The sequence below is a fragment of the Callorhinus ursinus genome, unplaced genomic scaffold (assembly GCF_003265705.2).
Source record: "Callorhinus ursinus isolate GAN/ISIS: 27379988/994484 unplaced genomic scaffold, GSC_fseal_2.0 scaffold4, whole genome shotgun sequence".
Classification (NCBI taxonomy): Eukaryota; Metazoa; Chordata; class Mammalia; order Carnivora; family Otariidae; genus Callorhinus; species Callorhinus ursinus.
This window is the reverse complement of record NW_027397066.1, coordinates 79,962,068-79,982,342: the sequence shown is the minus strand read 5'-3', so window position 1 is coordinate 79,982,342 and position 20,275 is coordinate 79,962,068. Positions and strand designations below refer to the sequence as shown.

Below are 20,275 nucleotides of genomic sequence, written 5' to 3'. Positions count from 1 at the left end.
TTAAGTGTTGTTCAAAATATTCAAAATATTCCTCTCATTTTTCTTTTTCTTTTCCCTCTTTTTAGTTTATGGAAGTCACAGCGTTAGGGGATAAATGATTTTCTTTTTTTTTAAGATTTTATTTATTTATTTGACAGAGAGAGATACAGCAAGAGAGGGAAGCAGGGGTGTGGGAGAGGGAGAAGCAGGCTTCTCGCTGAGCAGAGAGCCCAATGCGGGGCTCGATCCCAGGACCCTGGGATCATGACCTGAGCCAAAGGCAGACGCTTACCAACTGAGCCACCCAGGCGCCCTGGGGGTAAATGATTTTCATAGCAGTATCTTTTTGCTGTGTTTATTTTTTTCTGATTTATATTTCTAATGATAAATTCCTTTTAATTTTCAGTGTCACTATTCTTGTCAACATTCTTAGCAACTTATTGAAAATATGTGCATCTTCTGTCATCCTTCCTTCTTTCAATCTTACCTCTTATTTTCAATCTAACTTTGCAAGATTACTCTTCTAAAATCTAATGTCTTATATGCAAATCCTCCTTTTAAAAGGCCTTCATTGACTCCCCACTGTCCATTTGTTCATACGTTGATCACATGCATACTTATACTAGACCCTTTTGGATGTAGAACACACTAGACCCAGGTCATTGTTCTGTCCTTTTATACTTAGTTCCTATCTAGTATACTCCATACCCAGGTTCTTTTCCTTTCTATGTTAATTATTCTACTTTATCCAATTGTCTTTTATTATTACGTGGACATGCCATAATCATTTTATTGTTTTTTGCTAGAATTGCATAATCACTTTACCTTTATCATTTTAAGCTCTTCTTATGTAATTAATTAATTGAGTCACTTATTTTATACCACCCCTATGAGGTGTAGGTACTATTGTTATCTCTATTTTACAGGTAAGGACACTGTGACACAGAAAAATTAGTTAGCTTCTCCAGGTTATACAGAAAGTAAGTTAGAACTGGGATAGAACTCTGACATTCTTACTCAAGTCTGATTTCTTAACTAGTTTATTACAAGATTTACCTGTCCCTCTAACTTTCTCCTCTTTCTTCCTTTCTCTGCCTCTTGTTCCACCTTCCTTCTCCCCCCTTTTCCCTTTTTGTCTTTTCTCATTCTTTCTGGAATAATATAAGTTTATAGTTGTATAGTGTCCTGGCTAGAGATGCAAACTGAAATTTGCCTTGATGACATCTTCTGTTCTGAGCTATCATCTTCTGCGTTAGCAAAACCGTGCCTGGGATCACCCCTCTATGCTGGCATTTGTAGAGCTGTGTGCATCTCTATTTGGTCCCACTTTCCCTGCATCATCCTTTAGTATGATCACAAGGGCCCAGCAGTGTATGCTGGTTTCTTTTTTTTTTTCTCCTTTTAATCTCTCTCACAATAGGGGAAATTTGATGACCCTTCTAGACCTCGCTGGCATTCTGGGAATGCCAATGGGGATTTTTTACACCAGTCTCTTTACAGAGCTATTTCAATTCTGTTTGACTTTGACATGGATTTCTGGGGAAACTTCTGGAACTTGATACCTTCCAGGACAAGCCAGGGAAGAGAGCAATTATGTCCTCTATTCTAGATCTTGTTGCAAACCTTTCATTTCTCCATCTCTACCTTGTAATTTCTTATCTCTTCTGTATTGACAGCTCTGAACTTCATATGATTTTTAATCCTTCTGTCTAACGCCTAAATCACCATTTTTATTTACGTGTTGGTTTTAATGTTTTAAAAGTCAAGAACTTGATGTCTTGATTTTTGATTCTGCTGTCCCTTGGAGCACCAAATTTCTTCAAATAGCTGGGCCATTCACAGGACAAGAAAAAAGTGAGGATGAAAAGCAATTCTATTAAAAGATTTTGATGTCATTCCCTAACATTAGCATCATATTGGAGGTAAAAATAATGTTGCTGAGAATGAGCTGGTAAGGAGCTAGGATAGTGACAATTTTGTTTTGTGATAAGATAAACAGGAAGCCATTTAATATTTTTGACAAAAGTAATATGACAGCAGGGTTATGGAGGAATGGTATGGAGGAAGGGTATGGAGGAATTTTGTTCTTTTAGCCTGAGAAATGATAAAAGGAAGAGGGAGACTACAAAAGGCCGATTATTAAGTACTTTATTACCTGTAGCCAAGTTTTCCTCCTGAGTGTATCATATATACTAATTTATATTAATGCTTTTTTCCATGAAATAATGTTGTCTACTTTCCCACTAAAGGTGAAATGATTTTTGATGACAATTGCATTTTTACTATATTACATGCTCCCTAACTGTATACTCATTTAAAAGAACTACCAATAACTCATAGAGCTTTAATGTGATTTGTGTTATCATGTCATAACTTTTAACCTTGTTTTAAAAAAAGAAAATGAATACTTAAATGTACCTGCTATCATTTCTAAGTGACCGTCTCTTTTATTCATGGTTTGTTTCCTCTGATGAGGTTCTCAGCAGACAGTTCTTATCTTGGTGTTTTTATAGTTTCTTAATTATTCACTGTCATTTTTAAATGAATGCTCCAGGAATACTTGAGTATTTACATACTCTTTGTCACCTTGCTTAACTTTGCATGTCTCATAGAAGGGTCTTGATAATTATTGTAATAGAATTTGAGAGAACTTATGTCAGCTTGCACATACCATTAGTACATTAATGTGTCAAAATAGCAGTGAATGACACAGCTCTAGGCAGTCTTAAAAGCTACTAATGGCAGACCAACTCTAAGAAATTGATTTGTAAGCAATACTGAAGCTATAAAACTTGCTCCTTGATATATAGTTTCAGAAAGCCTTGTTCTATTTTTCACTTTATTTTTAGTAAATGAGTAATAGCTATTTGAATAAGAGAACAATCTATAAAGACTACATGGTTGATATTCTTTTTGTTGAAGTAGCAATAGAAAAGCTCAAATAGGAAAACTAACAAGGTAACAGCATGTTAAAATTAGTTCAGCTATTAACATTTAAACTGTAGTTTAATCACGGGTTGGATCTTATAAGTTACTGTTTTGTGGTTAATAGAAATGGATGTGGTAATGTGACTTGTCAAACTAATAGCTTTTTTTAAAATTGTATTATGTTATGTTAGTCACCATACATTACATCATTAGTTTTTGATGTGGTGATCCACGATCCATTGTTTGCGTATAACACCCAGTGCTCCGTGCAGTACGTACCCTCCTTAATACCCATCACCAGGCTAACCCATCCCCCCACCCCCTCCCCTCTAGAACCCTCAGTTTGTTTCTCAGAGTCCATCGTCTCTCTTGGTTCATCTCTCCCTCTGATTTCCCCCCATTCATTTTTCCCTTCCTTCTCCTAATGTCCTCCATGCTGTTCCTTATGTTCCACAAATAAGTGAAACCATATGATAATCGACTCTCTCTGCTTGACTTATTTCACTTAGCATAATCTCCTCCAGTCCCATCCACGTTGATGTAAAAGTTGGGTATTCATCCTTTCTGATGGCTGAGTAATATTCCATTGTATATATGGACCACATCTTCTTTAGCCATTCATCTGTTGAAGGGCATCTCAGCCCTTTCCACAGTTTGGCTATTGCGGACATTGCTGCTATGAACATTGGGGTGCATATGGCCCTTCTTTTCACTAATTCTGTGTCTTTGGGGTAAATACCCATTGCAATTGCTGGGTCATAGGGTAGCTCTATTTTTAAATTTTTGAGGAACCTCCACACTGTTTTCCGAAGTGGCTGTACCAACTTGCATTCCCACCAACAGTGTAAGAGGGTTCCCCTTTCTCCACAACCTCTCCAACATGTGTTGTTTCTTTCCCTGTCCATTTTTGCCATTCTAATTGGTGTAAGGTGGTATCTCAGCGTGGTTTTGATTTGAATTTCCCTGATGACTAATGATGATGACCATTTTTTCATATGTTTGTTAGCCATTTGTATGTCTTCCTCAGAAAAGTGTCTTTTCATATCTTCTGCCCACTTTTTGACTTGATTATTTGTTTTTTTGGGTGTTGAGTTTGAGAAGTTCTTTATAGATCTTGGATACCAGCCCTTTATCTGTAGTGTCATTTCCAAATATCTTCTCCCATTCTGTGGGTTGCCTCTTTGTTTTGTTGACTGTTTCCTTTGCTGTGCAGAAGCTTTTTATCTTGATGAAGTCCCAAAAGTTCATTTTTGCTTTTGTTTCACTAGCTTTTGGAGATGTATCTTGAAAGAAGTTGCTGTGGGCGATGTCAAAGAGGTTACTACCTTTGTTCTCCTCTAAGATTTTGATGGATTCCTGTTTCACATTGAGGTCTTTCATCCATTTTGAGTTTATCTTTGTGTATGGTGTTAGAGAATGGTCGAGTTTCATTCTTCTGCATGTGGCCGTCCAATTTTCACAGCACCATTTATTGAAGAAACTGTCTTTTTTCCATTGCATGTTTTTTCCTGCTTTGTCGAAGATTATTTGACCATAGAGTTGAGGGTCCATATCTGGGTTCTCTATTCTGTTCCATTGGTCTATATGTCTGTTTTTGTGCCAGTACCATGCTGTCTTGGTGATCACTGCTTTGTAATATAGCTTGAAATCAGGCAACGTGATGCCCCCAGCTTTGTTTTTGTTTTTCTTTTTCAACATTTCCTTGGCGATTCAGGGTCTTTTCTGATTCCATACAAATTTTAGGATTGTTTGTTCCAGCACTTTGAAAAATGTCATTGGAATTTTGATCAGGATGGCATTGAAGGTATAGATTGCTCTGGGTAGCATAGACATTTTAACAATGTTTATTCTTCCGATCCAAGAGCATGGAATATTTTCCCATCTTTTTGTGTCTTCTTCAATTTCTTTCATGAGTGTTCTGTAGTTCCTTGAGTATAGATCCTTTACCTTTTTGGTTAGGTTTATTCCGAGGTATCTTATGGTTTTTGGTGCTATTGTCAATGGAATCGTTTCTCTAATTTCTCTTTCTACAGTTGCATTGTTAGTGTATAAGAAAGCAACTGATTTCTGTGCATTGATTTTGTATCCTGCCACATGACTGAATTGCTGTATGAGTTCTAGTAATTTGGGGATGGAGTCTTTTGGGTTTTCCACATAAAGTATCATGTCGTCTGTGAAAAGAGAGAGTTTGACTTCTTCTTTGCCAATTTGAATACCTTTTATTTCTTTTTGTTGTCTGATTGCTGTTGCTAGGACTTCTAGTACTTTGTTGAACAATAGTGGTGAGAGTGGGCATCCTTGACGTGTTCCTGATCTTAAGGGAAAGGCTCTCAGCTTTTCCCCATTGAGGATGATATTCACTGTGGGTTTTTCATAGATGGATTTTATGAACTTGAGTAATGTTCCCTCTATTCCTATGCTCTGAAGAGTTTTAATCAGGAAAGGACGTTGTATTTTGTCAAATGCTTTTTCTGCATTATTTGAGAGGACCATATGGTTCTTCTCCCTCCTCTTATTAATGTGTTCTATCACATTGATTGATTTGCGAATGTTGAGCCACCCTGCATCCCGGGGATAAATCCCACTTGGTTGTGGTGGATGATCCTTTTAATGTATTGTTGGATCCTATTAGCTAGGATTTTGTTGAGGAATCCCTATTCATCAGGGATATTGCTCTGAAATTTTCCTTTTTGATGGGATCTTTGCTTGTTTGGGGAGTAAGGTAATGCTGGTCTCATAGAATGAGTTTGGAAGTTTTCCTTCTGTTTCTATTTTTTGAAACAGCTTCAGTAGAGTGGGTATTATTTCTTCTTTGAATGTTTTGTAGAATTCCCCAGGGAATGCATCAGGCCCTGGACTCTTGTTGTTTGGGAGGTTTTTGATCACTGCTTCAATCTCGTTACTGGTTATTGGCCTATTCAGGTTGTCAATTTCTTCCTGTTTCAGTCTTGGCAGCTTATAGGTTTCTAGGAAGGCCACCATTTCATCCAGATTGCTGAGTTTATTGGCATATAGTTGTTGATAATAATTTCTAATAATTGTTTCTATTTCCTTGGTATTTGTTGTGATCTCTCCCCTTTCATTCATAATGTTATTAATTTGGGCCCTTTCTCTTTCCTTTTGGATAAGTCTGGCCAGTGATTTATCGATTGTATTAATTCTTTCAAAGAACCAATTTCTAGTTTCGTTGATCTGATCTACTGTGTTTCTGGTTTCTAATTCACTGATTTCTGCTCTAATTTTAATTATTTCTCTTCTAATGCGTGGCTTAGGCATCATTTGTTGCTTTTTCTCTAGTTCTTTAAGGTGTAGAGTTAGTTGGTGAATTCGGGATTTTTCTATTTTTTTGAGAGAGGCTTGGATGGCTATGTATTTCCCCCTTAGGACCGCCTTTGCAGTATCCTAAGATTTTGGACCTATGTGTTTTCGTTCTCATTGATTTCCATGAATTGTTTAAGTTCTTCTTTGATTTCCTGGTTGACCCAAACGTTCTTGAGCAGAGTGGTCTTTAGCTTCCAAGTGTTTGAATTTCTGCCAAATTTTTTCTTGTGATTGAGTTCCAGTTTTAAAGCATTGTGGTCTGAGAATATGCAGGGAATAATCTCAATCTTTTGGTATCGGTTGAGACCTGATTTGTGACCCAGTATGTGGTCTATTCTGGAGAAAGTTCCATGTGCGCTCGAGAAGAATGAGTATTCTGTTATTTTAGGGTGGAATGTTCTGTAAATATCTATGAGGTCCATCTGGTCCAGTGTGTCATTCAAAGCTCTTGTTTCCTTGTTGATTTTCTGCTTAGATGATCTGTCCATTTCTGAGAGTGGAGTATTGAGGTCTCCTACAATTAATGTATTGTTATCAATATGACTCTTTATTTTGGCTAACAGTTGGCTTATGTAGATGGCTGCTCCCATGTTGGGGGCATAGATATTTACAATTGTTAGATCTTCTTGTTGCATAGACCCTTTAAGAATGATATAGTGTCCTTCTGTGTCTCTAATTACAGACTTTAGTTTAAAATCTAATTTATCTGTTATAAGATTTGCTACATCAGCTTTCTTTTGAGGTCCGTTGGCATGGAAGATGGATCTCCATCCCTTCACTTTCAGTCTGGACGTATCTTTAGGTTCAAAATGAGTCTCTTGTAGGCCGCATATGGATGGGTCCTGTCTTTTTATCCAGTCTGCAACCCTGTGCCATTTTATGGGAGCATTTAGGCCATTCACGTTGAGAGTGATTATTGAAAGATATGAATTAATTGTCATCATTTTGCCTGTGAAGACGTTGTTTTTATAGATTGTCCCTGTAAATGTCTGTTGTATATCACTCTTGGGGTCTTTCTCCTTTTATAGAACCCCCCTTAATATTTCTTGCAGGGCCAACTTAGTGGTCATATATTCTTTCAGTTTCTGCCAGTCATGGAAGCTCTGCATCTCTCCATCCATTCTAAATGACAGCCTTGCCAGATAAAGTATTCTTGGCTGCATGTTCTTCTCCGTTAGTACCCTGAATATGTCTTGCCAGGCCTTTCTGGCTTGCCAGGTCTCTGTGAATAGGTCTGACGTTATTCTGATGTTTCTCCCGCTGTACGTGTAAGGAATCTCTTCCCCCTAACTGCCCTTAAGATGATTTCCTTGGTTCTAAGATTTGCAAGTTTTGCTGTTACATGCTGGGGTGTTGGCCTGTTTTCCTTGATCTTGGGAGGGGTCCTCTCTGCCTCTAGGATGTGAATGTTTGTTTCATTCCCCAGATTAGGGAAGTTCTCAGCTACAATTTGCTCAACTACATCTTCTAGTCCTCTCTCTCTCTCCACTCCCTCCGGGATTCCAATTATTCTGACATTGGAACGCTTCATAGTGTCACTTATTTCTCTGATTCTATTTTCATGGATTCTGAGTTGTTTTTCCCTGGCCTCCTCTTTTCCCTTTTTATCTATTATATTGTCTTTCAGGTTGCTTATTCGTTCTTCTGCCTCAGTTACCCTAGCCGTTAGATTATCTAGATTGGATTGGATCTTATTGATAGCATTTTTAAGTTCTGCCAAATCAGCTTTCATTTCTGCCCTTAGAGACTCTATGTTGCCATTAATCGATTTCTCCATTCTAGCCATTGTCTTCACAATTGCTAGCCTGAATTCCACCTCCAACATCTTGGTTATATCTGCATCCATTTGTAAATCTGCAGCATAAGTCATAATCTCTGAGTCTTTTCTATTTTGGAGGTTCCTTCTCCCAGTCATTCTGTTGATGGGTGTTTGAGGGAATGTATAGAGTCCTAATTATTGACCAGAACCCAAGAAAGATGCACCTGTTTTCTTGGGACCTTAGGGTTGCTGGCCTCTTGTTTTCTCAGCCTGTCTTCTGGGGGAGGGGCCTGCCGTGCTGTTACTCAGGGAACCCTGTTTGGGCGGAGTTGCCCTGCCCCCCTGTGGTGGGGGATGGGCTTAGTGGGAATCAGTTTTGGGGGCTTTTGTTCTCTGGCAGCTTTCCCTGGCGGCTTTCTGCATCTCTTCCATGAGTCAGAGCAGAAGAGACTGTTTCCAACCCTCTGCTTCAGAGCAGAGAGACCGCAGTCTGTTCTTCAGAGAGCTCTCCAGGCCACACCGTCTCCATTTCTGTCCATGCTGCTATAAATTGCAGCATCCTGGGTTGTGCTCCCCTCCACAGCGCCCCCAGTCCTGCCTCCAGGTCAGGGCCCCCTCTCTGCCTTTTGTGCTTCTAAAACCACCAGCCGCTCCCAGTTCACAAGCGCGCGGCTCCGCCCCCACCTCCGGGTTTCCAGCCCCGGGGCTGCCCTAAAGTCCTTTACCCGCTGCTACCGGTCTGCAAGTCTGTACCTCGTCCCCAGTGCGCAAGGCTGTTTCTCACCGGCGGTGTAGGATCCCCACAACAGGCTCCCTCCTGCTGCCATTTATCCTCCAATATCTGCCCGTGGAATCAGGGCTCCCCACTTCGTACCTCAAAACCAACTGCCTGCGATATTCTGTTTGTAGAGATCCAGATCTTCTTACATCTCAGGCTGGTTTCACGAGTGCTCAGAGTGGTCTGGTAGATATTCAGCTCAATTCCAGGGACCCGCTGAAATAGGATCCCCTACTCCTCTGCCATCTTTCCTTCTCCCCCAAACTAATAGCTTTTTGACACCTAGAAGAGTAAAGGAGAAATTTGAAAAGTGATATAAATAGAAATTTATGAGAAATAATGTAATAAATATAAATATAGTTATGTTTTGATTTTAAAAACAAAAAAATATATTTTAAAGTTAAATGTATACAGAATTCCATGTCTAAATGAGCTGGTATATTTTCTGCTGAGTTTTTAGATAAAAAATGTATTTGTATTTTTCTCCATACAGTAGTCAGAGATCCTTACAGCACTCCATTGTTGTTTGGGCCAAACCTGTCTCTCCCTTAGGGAGCTCCATTAGAACAGGGGCCATCCCCATCATACAGGTCACTGTAGCTTCCAGGACTAAGCCCACTATATAGCACAAATTCAGAGCCTGAGTAATACTGTTATACAAAGACTGTGTGCTCTTGCAAGGGCCAAACCATACAATTTTAATATCGGGAATTTTTTTTAGACGTGTCATAAGAATGGCACAAAGGATAATCCAAGAAAGATGGCCATATGCCTCCGATTTCCTAAAACTTGCTCCCTTAGGACAGCCACTGGAGGGAAAACAAAAACCAAACAGTGTAGTATGGCATTGGAACTGACATCCAAATTTGCACATAAAACAAATGAGTTTGATTAGAGTATTTGAAAGTTTCCATTTAACCCTAAAATTTATGATGGTGATTCAGGTCCAAGTTCTTGGCTATGCCACAGAGAAGCAACTGCAAATAGCTATTTTGAATGAATCCAGAAATACCTTTTTCAGAGGAGAATGAGCTCACCTCAGAAATAGGCAGCTTCATAGCTCATGAATTTTATTCCATGTGAATGACAAGGAAGAGGGGGGTATCAGGGAGACCCTAAAGAGCTATGAAATTTCTGAGGGTGCACTTGGGGACAGTGCTGGGAAAAAAAGGTGACTTGCTTCAGTTACATTTTCTTTCTTTCCCCCAGTCTTCATTCCATCTTCATGTGTTCATTATTTCCATTAAGTAGTTGAAAATACAGTGACTTCTTGAAACAATTTCTTTAATCGGGTTGAAAATACAAAATTATAGTATTAGAATAAGATATAAGAAATACTCAATGTAAGTTTTAAAGTTAGGTTTCAACAAAAATTTTGTATATATATAAAATACTTGCCTCTATAATGGAAAGAAAACTATTTTTCTAGCATATAATTACGGGCTAAATTCATAGGGAATTTTATACTCAGTATTGCAGTACATTTTTTAGAAGTATGTGAAAAAAACAGTATGGCATAGTTCCAAAATTTCTTCATATTAAAATTACTTTTAAATTCCTTACTCCAACTTTACAATATTTTAACTTTACAAACTGTGAATTCTATCCTAGCTTCCTGTTTCAAATTGCTCCCTCAACTTATAATTTACTACTCTAGAGACAGTGCTTGACATTTTATGGGGTGATTATTTTCCAGTTGTTTCTTCTTTCAATTCCCTTTTCTGCTTTTCTCCTCTAAGCACCCACAAACACATGTATGTGTCTTTTCTCATTTACTTGATATGTGGTCTTTACAATGAGGCTGTCTTTCTGTGAAAATGAAATTTTATATCTTGTTAAAAATTCCAGAATGCTGTGTCTCCAATGGGTATACAATTCTGAATACAAGATCCTAAATCTGAAAAACCAGAAGGAAAAATGACTTGCTTGTAATATCCATAACTACTTATAATAACACAACCTTATAGATTTACTAAGGCCATGATTTACAGTCATGCACATTCCAATAAGTAAGGTTTTCATCTCTGAAAGTGTTCTACACCACAACAAAACAGATTTGTAGTTCACTTAATTATAACTGTATATCTTCATAACACTTATTAGTTATGCCTCACATTCACCTTAGGGAGATCCTGTTCCAGATACATTTTTGATTTTGACCAAAAGCCTGATTATTTTGCACTGAGTTTGATTTCACTGAGACTTCAGTCTTAAAGACACATGCAGGTTTTAAAAACATCCTCAGTGTTTCTATTCATAACATTTATAAACTTTCAGATAAGATATTCCAGTTAGTGACCACTCTCCCCAGCCTTGCTCCATCCCCAGTCATCTGATTGAAAGAGAACACATTGGTTAATATGAATATAGGTAGGTATATATATATATATATATATATATATATATATAAAATTATATCATTATACTTAATATTTTATGTATAATGTCTCTTAAATGAGACCTTACAAGGTAATGATATGTTCAGGAAGGGGAAGCTACAAGCAAAGAAATTCACACTTGATTGTATGTATAACTTTCGGTAATAATAAAGAATATGAAATACAAGGTAATTAAGAGCTTAAAAGTTTTTGATCAACTGGCACAAGGAACTGGAACTTTAACTTTTATTTAAATATCTCCAAATAGTATTTTTCAAGCATATAAAAGCCTGTACCTTGAAGCTGAGAAAGCATAAGAGAAATATGAATGATTCAGTTTTTACTATTGAAGTTATACTGAATCATATGCTATATGAAAAATATTTTTATTACTAATAAATGCAACTCACTTTTCTCTCTTCCATAAGAAAATAGAAGTCTCAGAAAGAAGTTCAGTTCCTTCCTTTGTAGACACTTGAACATCCACTTTCTTAGTGGAAAGAAAATCCCTTGTTGGATTTGAGGACAACTTTCACCTCAGTCCTCTTGTCACGATCCCCCAGGGCTCTCACACTTTCATCAGTCCCCTCTGGGCCCTGTTCCTTCAGACTATTCTCTCATTCAATTATCTTCTTTCTCTTATTTAACTTCTCCAGCGGAGGCTAGACCTCCTTCAGCATACAAGGATGCTGAATCTAGGATATTTGGAACAAAAACAAAACCTCTGTGCATGACACATTAGCTACTCTCAATCTTTTCTTTCTTCATGACCAGGCTCTAAAGAAGAGTCCAGAGTCCAGATTTATTATTGTCTTTGTCTGTCTACCTTCTATGAATGCCTCTACCTATTGTAGTCTATCTTCTACCAGTCAGTGGCAACTGTTTTTGCCAAAAGCATCAGTGAACTCTTGAAAGCAAAATCCAAAGAACATGTTTTGAAGCACTGTCACTTATATTTTTTGTTCATTTTGTTTTTGTGGCAGTGGCCAATTGAGACCACTTCCTCGGTGTTGGGACTCTTTCTACTTTGATTTAGATTTGTGACATAGACTAGGGATGAAGCAGGAAGGAAGGGAGGCTCGAGAGACAAGTTGACCAAAGTCAAGTCATTTTGGTTTTTAAGCTGACCTTTAACCTAAATGTCAACAGGTCATAAAAAGAGTCACAGGATCTGACTCGTGGAAGACCACAAGACCCCACTCCTTCTGGCAGTAAAAGTAATAAAGGCTGGACATTCTTAAAATTGCTCCCGGTGGGTAATTCCATAAGCCTAAGACAATGGAAAAACTAACTGCCCTATATAAATGATAAATCCAAAGTTAAAGATTAAGGCTCTCCCTATATGGTTAGCTAATTTTTAAAAACTTGTAAGGCGTGACTGGTTGCCTCGGTTGGTTAAGCATCTGCCTTCCACTCATGTCATGATCTCAGGGTCCTGGGATCGAGCCCCGGGTCAGGCTCCCCGCCTCGTGGGGAGCCTGCTTCTCCCTCTCCCTCTGTGTGCTCTCTCTCTCTCTCTATCAAATAAATAAATAAAATCTTTAAAGAAAATAAAAACTTATAAAATACTTTGTTAGAGGAAAAGGGGAATCCTCTTCCCCTGTGGGAGGAGAGACCGCTACTTTGTCTATAAAGACAAAGCAACTTCCTTAATAAATCTTTGTCCCTTTCTCTAAATGACTTACACTTGAATTCTACATGCTAGGACTGAGATTATTAAAAGTTTAAAGTCTTATGTTTCAAACTTTACTGCTTTCAGTCTTTGTGGTTCCAATACAAGTCCATGTCAATAGTTGCCTAAAATATTTTAAATAGCTTGTTTATAAAGGATTCCAGGATCCACACTCTCTCTCTCCCAATACATAATTTAGTGCTAAAGATGCAATTTTGACCCTGACAAGAGTTTCTCAGGTTACTCTGCTAACTCTAACACTTCTACTTTGTGTCTATTATAGGGCTCAGAAGAGTGCTTTGGTTTTAGTAGGTACTTAATGTTCTATGTAAAGCTATTGCTATGGCTTCAATGCTCTTAAATTTTCAAAAATTATGTCTACTAATGAACTGGATAACATTTGGTACCTGGAGTACACTATTATGATGTCATTTGTAATTCTAAAGCACAAACTACCATTTTCCCTCTTCAGAGTGAATGCCTTCTCTCTAATGTGTAGCAAAAGTGGGGAAAACAATAGCAGAGTTTTATATTTTATTTGGTCTTATATTACATAATGTTAAAAGTGCAGATTTATCTTGGTTTAAAAATCAAATACTATGAGTAACTTTCTAGTGTTAACACCTAAATAAGGCTTTGTTTTTAGATTTTTTTTTTCATATTGTATGACACAAATCCTCATTAAGTTATTCGTTATCACACTTTACTTTCTCATTTGGAAATTCTCTATGAGTCCTTTAACAATGTGCTAGTGAAACTTCACTGTTCTTTACAGTTTATCTTAAGGCAAGACACTATTACAATTTCTTCTCAGATTTTTTGGAACCTAATTAAGATTTAGTGCATCAATTCTAATTTTTATAGATTGGATGTCTAAGGCTCATAAAGAGGAATAAAGTTTCTTCTTCTTAAAAACATTAATGGAAACTTCTGCTGCATTATGTAAATTTGCATCTGAAGCTTCCTAAAATTTTCTCATGAATTGGAATTAATTGGTGGATTTCTTTTAGCTTCATATCCTTCATGTAGTCAAATTATACTTACTGAACTTTTTTCTACTAAAGCCCTTTTGTTAATTTAAATAACAAAGCTCCTCCCTGGTTATTTAGGAAAAGAAAACTAATCAGAGGGGGTTAGTGAGTAGTAATGTGACATTACAAATATATCAGAAGTCAGGTTCCAGGACTTTCTGTAAATCTTCCTACTTTCTTGTAATCCCAGTATTATCTGAAATAATTTGTAATAGCTTTTAAATTTGGTTTTAAATTTTTAAATAGGTAGAATATAAATGCTTATTAAGTGAAAAACACAAGTTAATAAAATGGGAAACAGCAAACTATTTTGAATAGCACAATAATACTGAGTTGATTTTTTATTGATGGACTATATTTTTATTATTCAATTCAAACTGTTATCTAATATGCATTTTGATTATTTTGACCCATGGATTACTTAAAAATTTATTGCCTATTTTTATAGTTTCTATTTTTCTGGTGAAATTCACCATCTTGTCATTTTTTCTTGAACATATTAAGCATCATTATTTTAAAGTTTCTTTTTTTTTTAAGATTTTATTTATTCGACAGAGAGAGACACAGCGAGAGAGGGAACACAAGCAGGGGAAGAGGGAGAATCACACCTCCCGCTGAGCAGGGGGCCCAATGCGGGGCTCGATCCCAGGACCCAGGGATCACGACCTGAGCCGAAGGCAGATGCTTAACGACTGAGCCACCCAGGCGCCCCTATTTTAAAGTTTCTGTCTGATAACCTCCATGTCCTGAGCAGCTGTAAGTCTGTCTTTATTGTACCTTTTTTACTATTGGTCCTGTTTCTTGATCTACCTAGTAACTTTTGATTAATCACAGATTTACTCATAAAAGGTTGTAGAGTCTCTGGATAAAAATGTTCTTTCTCCAGAGAAAACTCACTCTATTCTAATGTAGTCACAAAATAGGGCAGATTGCTTCAACTGGATCAGTGACTGAGCTGTCTTGAGGTGAGATTGCCGTCTGTAAATATAAGGCTATTTTTGGTCCACACTCATACATTTCCACAGATCCTAATAGAGAGCAAACTCTTTTCTAGGTCTCCTTGTCTTGTTGAACCTGAAATCTTGCCGGTCCTCAGAATTTGAGACAGCTAAAACTCTTCTCTGCATTATGGCTCTTCTCCATCTAGCTCCTAACTCATTTTTCTCAACAGCTTTCAAATTTATTAATTGCCACACAGCAAAACTGTCAAACATTGGGCTAACTTTTTGTGCCTCTGTTCTCTCGGGAATCTTGGCTCTTCAATACTGGCTATCTTTCTAGCCCCATTTTCTATTTTTCCTTCAGCTCTTTGAGATTGCTGAATGCTGTCTGGCTTTTGGCCTCTTAGCAGCTATCAGCTGCCTGGCTTCTAAGTCTCTTTGCACTAAGAATGAGCAAGTGTTTTCAAAGGGAAAAGCAGTCAGGAAAATGTTGGGCTCACTTCAGTTAGCTTCTTTGTCTTGGGATATTGTGCCATCAGATCTTTGGTGCCTCAGCAGCTCTTTATTAAATTATCTGCCTTTTCTAGTTGTTTTCTGTGGAAGTTTTGATATGCAATAAACCATTCCATCATGGCAGAAAACAGAAATCTGAGTGTTTAGTTTAAAAGAAATACCATATTTGATATTTTTCAGGAACAAGCTTTCTTCACTTAATATCTTTAGGAATCTTTTTATGACCAAATCTGGATGGATATACCGGTAGAAAAATGACTTCCTTATTCTGGTTTAATTATGAAATAGTATAATTATAGTATAATGAATTTAGTCATTTGCCTATTGTTAGAGGTTTAGGTTATTTCCAGTGTGTGTGTGTGTGTGTGTGTGTGTGTATACAATTATAAATGATGCTTTGTGAAACATGAATATTGTGTATATAACTAGAGATGACATTACTAGGTTACATATGCATGTTTGAAATTTTTGTTGGATACAACCAAATTATTTTCTACAAATTATTTAATATTTTACCAGTTTTGCCACATCCAGTCAATATGAAGTATCAGTACATTTAGCTTTCCAAATATAATGAGAAAAATATGGCATCTATTATTTTTTTGTTCAGCATTTCCCTAATTACTAGTGAAGTTGAATATGTATTTATATGTTTATTAGTCATTTATATTTCTTCTTTCAAGAATACCCCTTATGACACCACACTAATAAAAGAAAGGATAAAAATCATGTAATCATTTCAATAGATGCAGAAAAAACATTTGACAAAGTACAACATCCATTCATGATAAAAAGTCCTCAACAAAGTAGGTTTAGAAGAAAGATACTTGAACATAATACAGGCCATACATGAAAACCCCCAGGTAATATCATCCTTAATGGGGAAAACAGAGAGCTTTTCCTCTACAGTCAGGAACAAGACAAGGGATTTTGACTCTCACTGCTATTATTTAATGTAGTACCGGAAGCCCTAGCCTTGGCAATCAGACAACAAAGAGGAAAAAAAAGGCATCCAAATCAGCAAGGAAGAAGTCAGACTTCCACTATTTGCAGATGACATGATACTCTATGCAGAAAATCCAAAAGACCCCACCAAAAAAATTGCTAGAAATGATACATGAATTCAGTGAAGTTGCAGGATACAAAATCAACATACAGAAATCTGTTGCATATCTCTACACCAATAATGAAGCAGCAGAAACAGAAATCAAGGAATCAGTCCCATTTACAATTGCACCAAAAACCCTAAGATGCCTAGGAATAAACCTAACCAAAGAGGTAAAAGATCTGTACTCTGAAAACTATAGAACTCTTATGAAAGAAATTGAAGAGGACACAAAGAAATGGGAAAACATTCCATGCTCATGGATTGGAAGAACAAATATTGTTAAAATGTCTATACTACCCAAAGCAATCTACACACTTAATGCAATTCCTATCAAAATACTGCCAACATTTTTTCACAGAGCTAGAACACACAATCCTAAAATTTTCATGGAACCACAAAATACCCCTAATAGCCAAAGCAATCTTAAAAGAAAAGCAAAGCTGGAGGCATTACAATTCCAGACTTCAAGTTATATTACACAGCTATAGTAATCAAAACAGACACATGGATCAATAGAACAGAATAAAAAACCAGGAAATGGACCCCTAACTATATGATCAACTAATCTTTGACAAAGCAGGAAAGAATATCCAGTGGAAAAAAAGATAGTCTCTTCAACAAATGGTGTTGAGAAAACTGGACAGCAACATGCAAAAGAATGAAACTAAACTACTTTCTTACACCATATACAAAAATAAGTTCAAAATGGATGAAAGACCCAAATGTGAGACAGGGAACCATCAAAATCCTACAGCAGAACACAGGTAATAACCTCTTTGAAAACACCGGCCATAGCTACTTCTTACTAGACCTGTCTCCAGAGGCAAGGGAAACAAAAGCAAAAATGAACTATTGGGACTTCATCAAGATAGAAATCTTCTGCACAGCGAAGAAAACAATCAACAATACTAAAAGGCAGCCTACAGAATGGGAGAAGTTATTTGCAAATGACATACGTGATAAAGGGCTAGTATCCAAAATATATAAAGAACTTATAAAACTCAACACTCCCAAAACAAATAATCCAATTAAAAAATGGGCAGAACACATAAACAGACATTTTTCCAAAGAAGACACCCAGATGGCTAACAGACACATGAAAAGATGCTCAACATCACTCATCATCAGGGAAATACAAATCAAAACTACAATGTGATATCACCTCACACCTGTCAAGAATAGCTAAAATCAACAACACAGGAAACAACAGGTGTTGGCGAGGATGTGGAGAAAGAACCCTCTTGCACTGTTGGTAGTAATGCAAACTGGTACAGCCACTTTGGAACAGTATGGAGGGTCCTCAAAAGTTAAAAATAGAACTACCCTAGGATCCAGCAATTCACTACTAGGTATTTACCCAAAGGATACAAAAAAATACTGATTTAGAAAGATACATGCACCCTGATGTTTATAGCAGCACTATCAGTAATAGCCAAATTATGGAAAGAGCCCAAATGTCCATCGACTGATGAATGGATAAAGAAGCTGTGGGGTGTATGTATATATGTGTGTGTGTGTGTGTGTGTGTATATATATATATGTGAATAATATTACTCAGCCATCAAAAAGAATGAAATCTTGGGGCACCTGGGTGGCTCAGTTGGTTAAGCATCTGCCTTCAGCTCAGGTCGTGATCTCAGGGTCCTGGGATTAAGCCCCGAGTTGGGCACTCTGCTCAGCGGAAAATCTGCTGCTCTCTCTCCTTCTGACCCCCGCCTCATGCTCGTGCTCTCGCTCACACTCTCTCTGTGTCGAATAAATAAATAAATAAATAATCTTTAAAAATAAAAGAATGAAATCTTGCCATTTGCAATGACATAGATGGAGCTAGAGACTATTATGCTAAGTGAAATAAGTCAAAGAAACACAAATACCGTAAGATTTTACTCATATGAAGAATTTAAGAAACAAAACATAGAGGGGAAAAAGAGAGAGGCAAACCATAAAATAGACTCTTAACTATAGAGGACGAACTAAGGGTTGCTGGAGGGGATATAGGTGGGTGTATGGGCTAAATGGGTGATGTGTATTAAGGAGGGCACTGGGTATTGTATGTTAGTCGTGAATCACTGAATTATATACCTGACACTAATATTACACTGTATGTTAACTAACTGGAATTTAAGTAAAAATTTGAAACTATAAAAAAGAAGAATGTCCTTTATGTACTTTTCCCAATTTCCCAGTGACTCTTTTTTCAAGTTGATTTATAGGCATTATATGTATATTTTAAACATTACCCACTTTCTTATTATGCATTTACAAGTATTTTCTTCTTGTCTGTTCTTAATTTTTTCTTCTGGTGTGTCATAGTGTCTCATGGTCACATCACCCATTTTGCTTGTTAATTTATCAACTTCTTTCAATACAGTTAAACATTATGACCTATATGGTTGCTCCTTTTTATTTACAAAATATCTGGATTTTTATGTGTATATCCTAGTGTATTGTTAACTTCAATGAATTTTCAGAGATTATTTATAAATAATGTGTTTTTTTCCTGTTTGTTGAGGAAAAAGCTTCTTTCTTCTTTTTATTTCCGTCTCTACTTCTCACTCTGCCGCAGTTTCTAACTCTCTTCTGGATAATCATCTCCCTTCTCCTTCCCCCAAACCCAAAGCCCTGCTGTGAATGTATGTATATGTTAACAATGTAAGGGCCTCATCGATTAGATTAAGTTAATTTATTGTGATAACCCATCAAATTTACTTAAAATTTCCTTTCACTGTCTCTTAATGTAGAAAGACTTTATATGCTCATTAACTTTCTTAACTGATATCATCAATTTCTTTCCAAATGTGTTTTAGTTTTTATCCAGTTTGGGGAGATAATGTGATCTCCAACTATGATGGTAGACTTTTACATTTCTCCTTGCATTTCTAACATTCTTTTTCCTGCTGCATATATTTTGAAACACTATTGTTAACTTGATCTAATTTAATATATTTTATATTTGTTGATTCAATCTTTTATAAAAATGAAGTGTATTTTTTTTAATTTAATGCCTGCTGCCTTGAAATTTGTCTATTAATATTGTCATTGCCCCTTCTTTTGTATTATCTTACCTCCTTATTCTTATTTTTTTGTGGTTTATTTTTAAGGGTGCCTCATGTAAACAGCCTTTATCTGAATTATTTTTTAACTTAATATGAAATGTATATATTAAGAAAAGCTTTGTTAACAAATAATTTCCATATTTCATTGGCTTAAAAAAAACACAATTTATATCTGGTATATTTTAGATGTCTATAACAGGTAGGAAGTCTCTTCTCATTGTAAATATAAGGGAACCAGACTAAAAGGACCCACCCATCTCATTGCCAGTCACTGTACCAGAGGGAAAATGATGCTCTGGAGGGTCTTACATCATCCATTAAATGCTCAATAAACAACCTTTCCACTTAAAACCCATTGGCAAGAACTAATTATATGACTCCATTAATCCAAAGTGGGGATCAAGAAGCAGGTAATGAAATCCTACTATGTGTTTGAGAAGCAGGGAACAAAAGTATTAGGTTAGCTACATAAGTGTCTACCAAAGAGGGTCTCTGCTTTGTTTCAAAAACTTGGCGCCTGGGTGGCTCAGTCAGTTAAGCATCAGAATCTTGATTTTGATTCAGGTCATGATCTCAGTGTTGTGAGATCTGTTCAGCAAGCTCAGAGTCTGCTTGAGATTCTCTCTCTTCCTCTCCCACTGCCCCACGCCCCTGCTCTCTCTTTCAAATAAATAAACTAATTAATAAATAAACAAATAACAAAACCTTAGCTCATTCACCATGATGGTGATTCATGATATTTTTGACACTGTTCCTACAGCCTTATTTTATGTTTACTATTGAGCATATTTTTTTATAATTTGTTTTTACC

At 36.8% G+C, this 20,275-nt stretch overlaps 1 protein-coding gene across 4 annotated transcripts in view; it reads left to right on the top strand.

Annotated features, from left to right (window-relative positions):
• STPG2 (sperm tail PG-rich repeat containing 2) overlaps positions 1-20,275 on the top strand; it is a 530,653-nt gene that overhangs the window by 455,903 nt on the left and 54,475 nt on the right. The window lies entirely within an intron of this gene.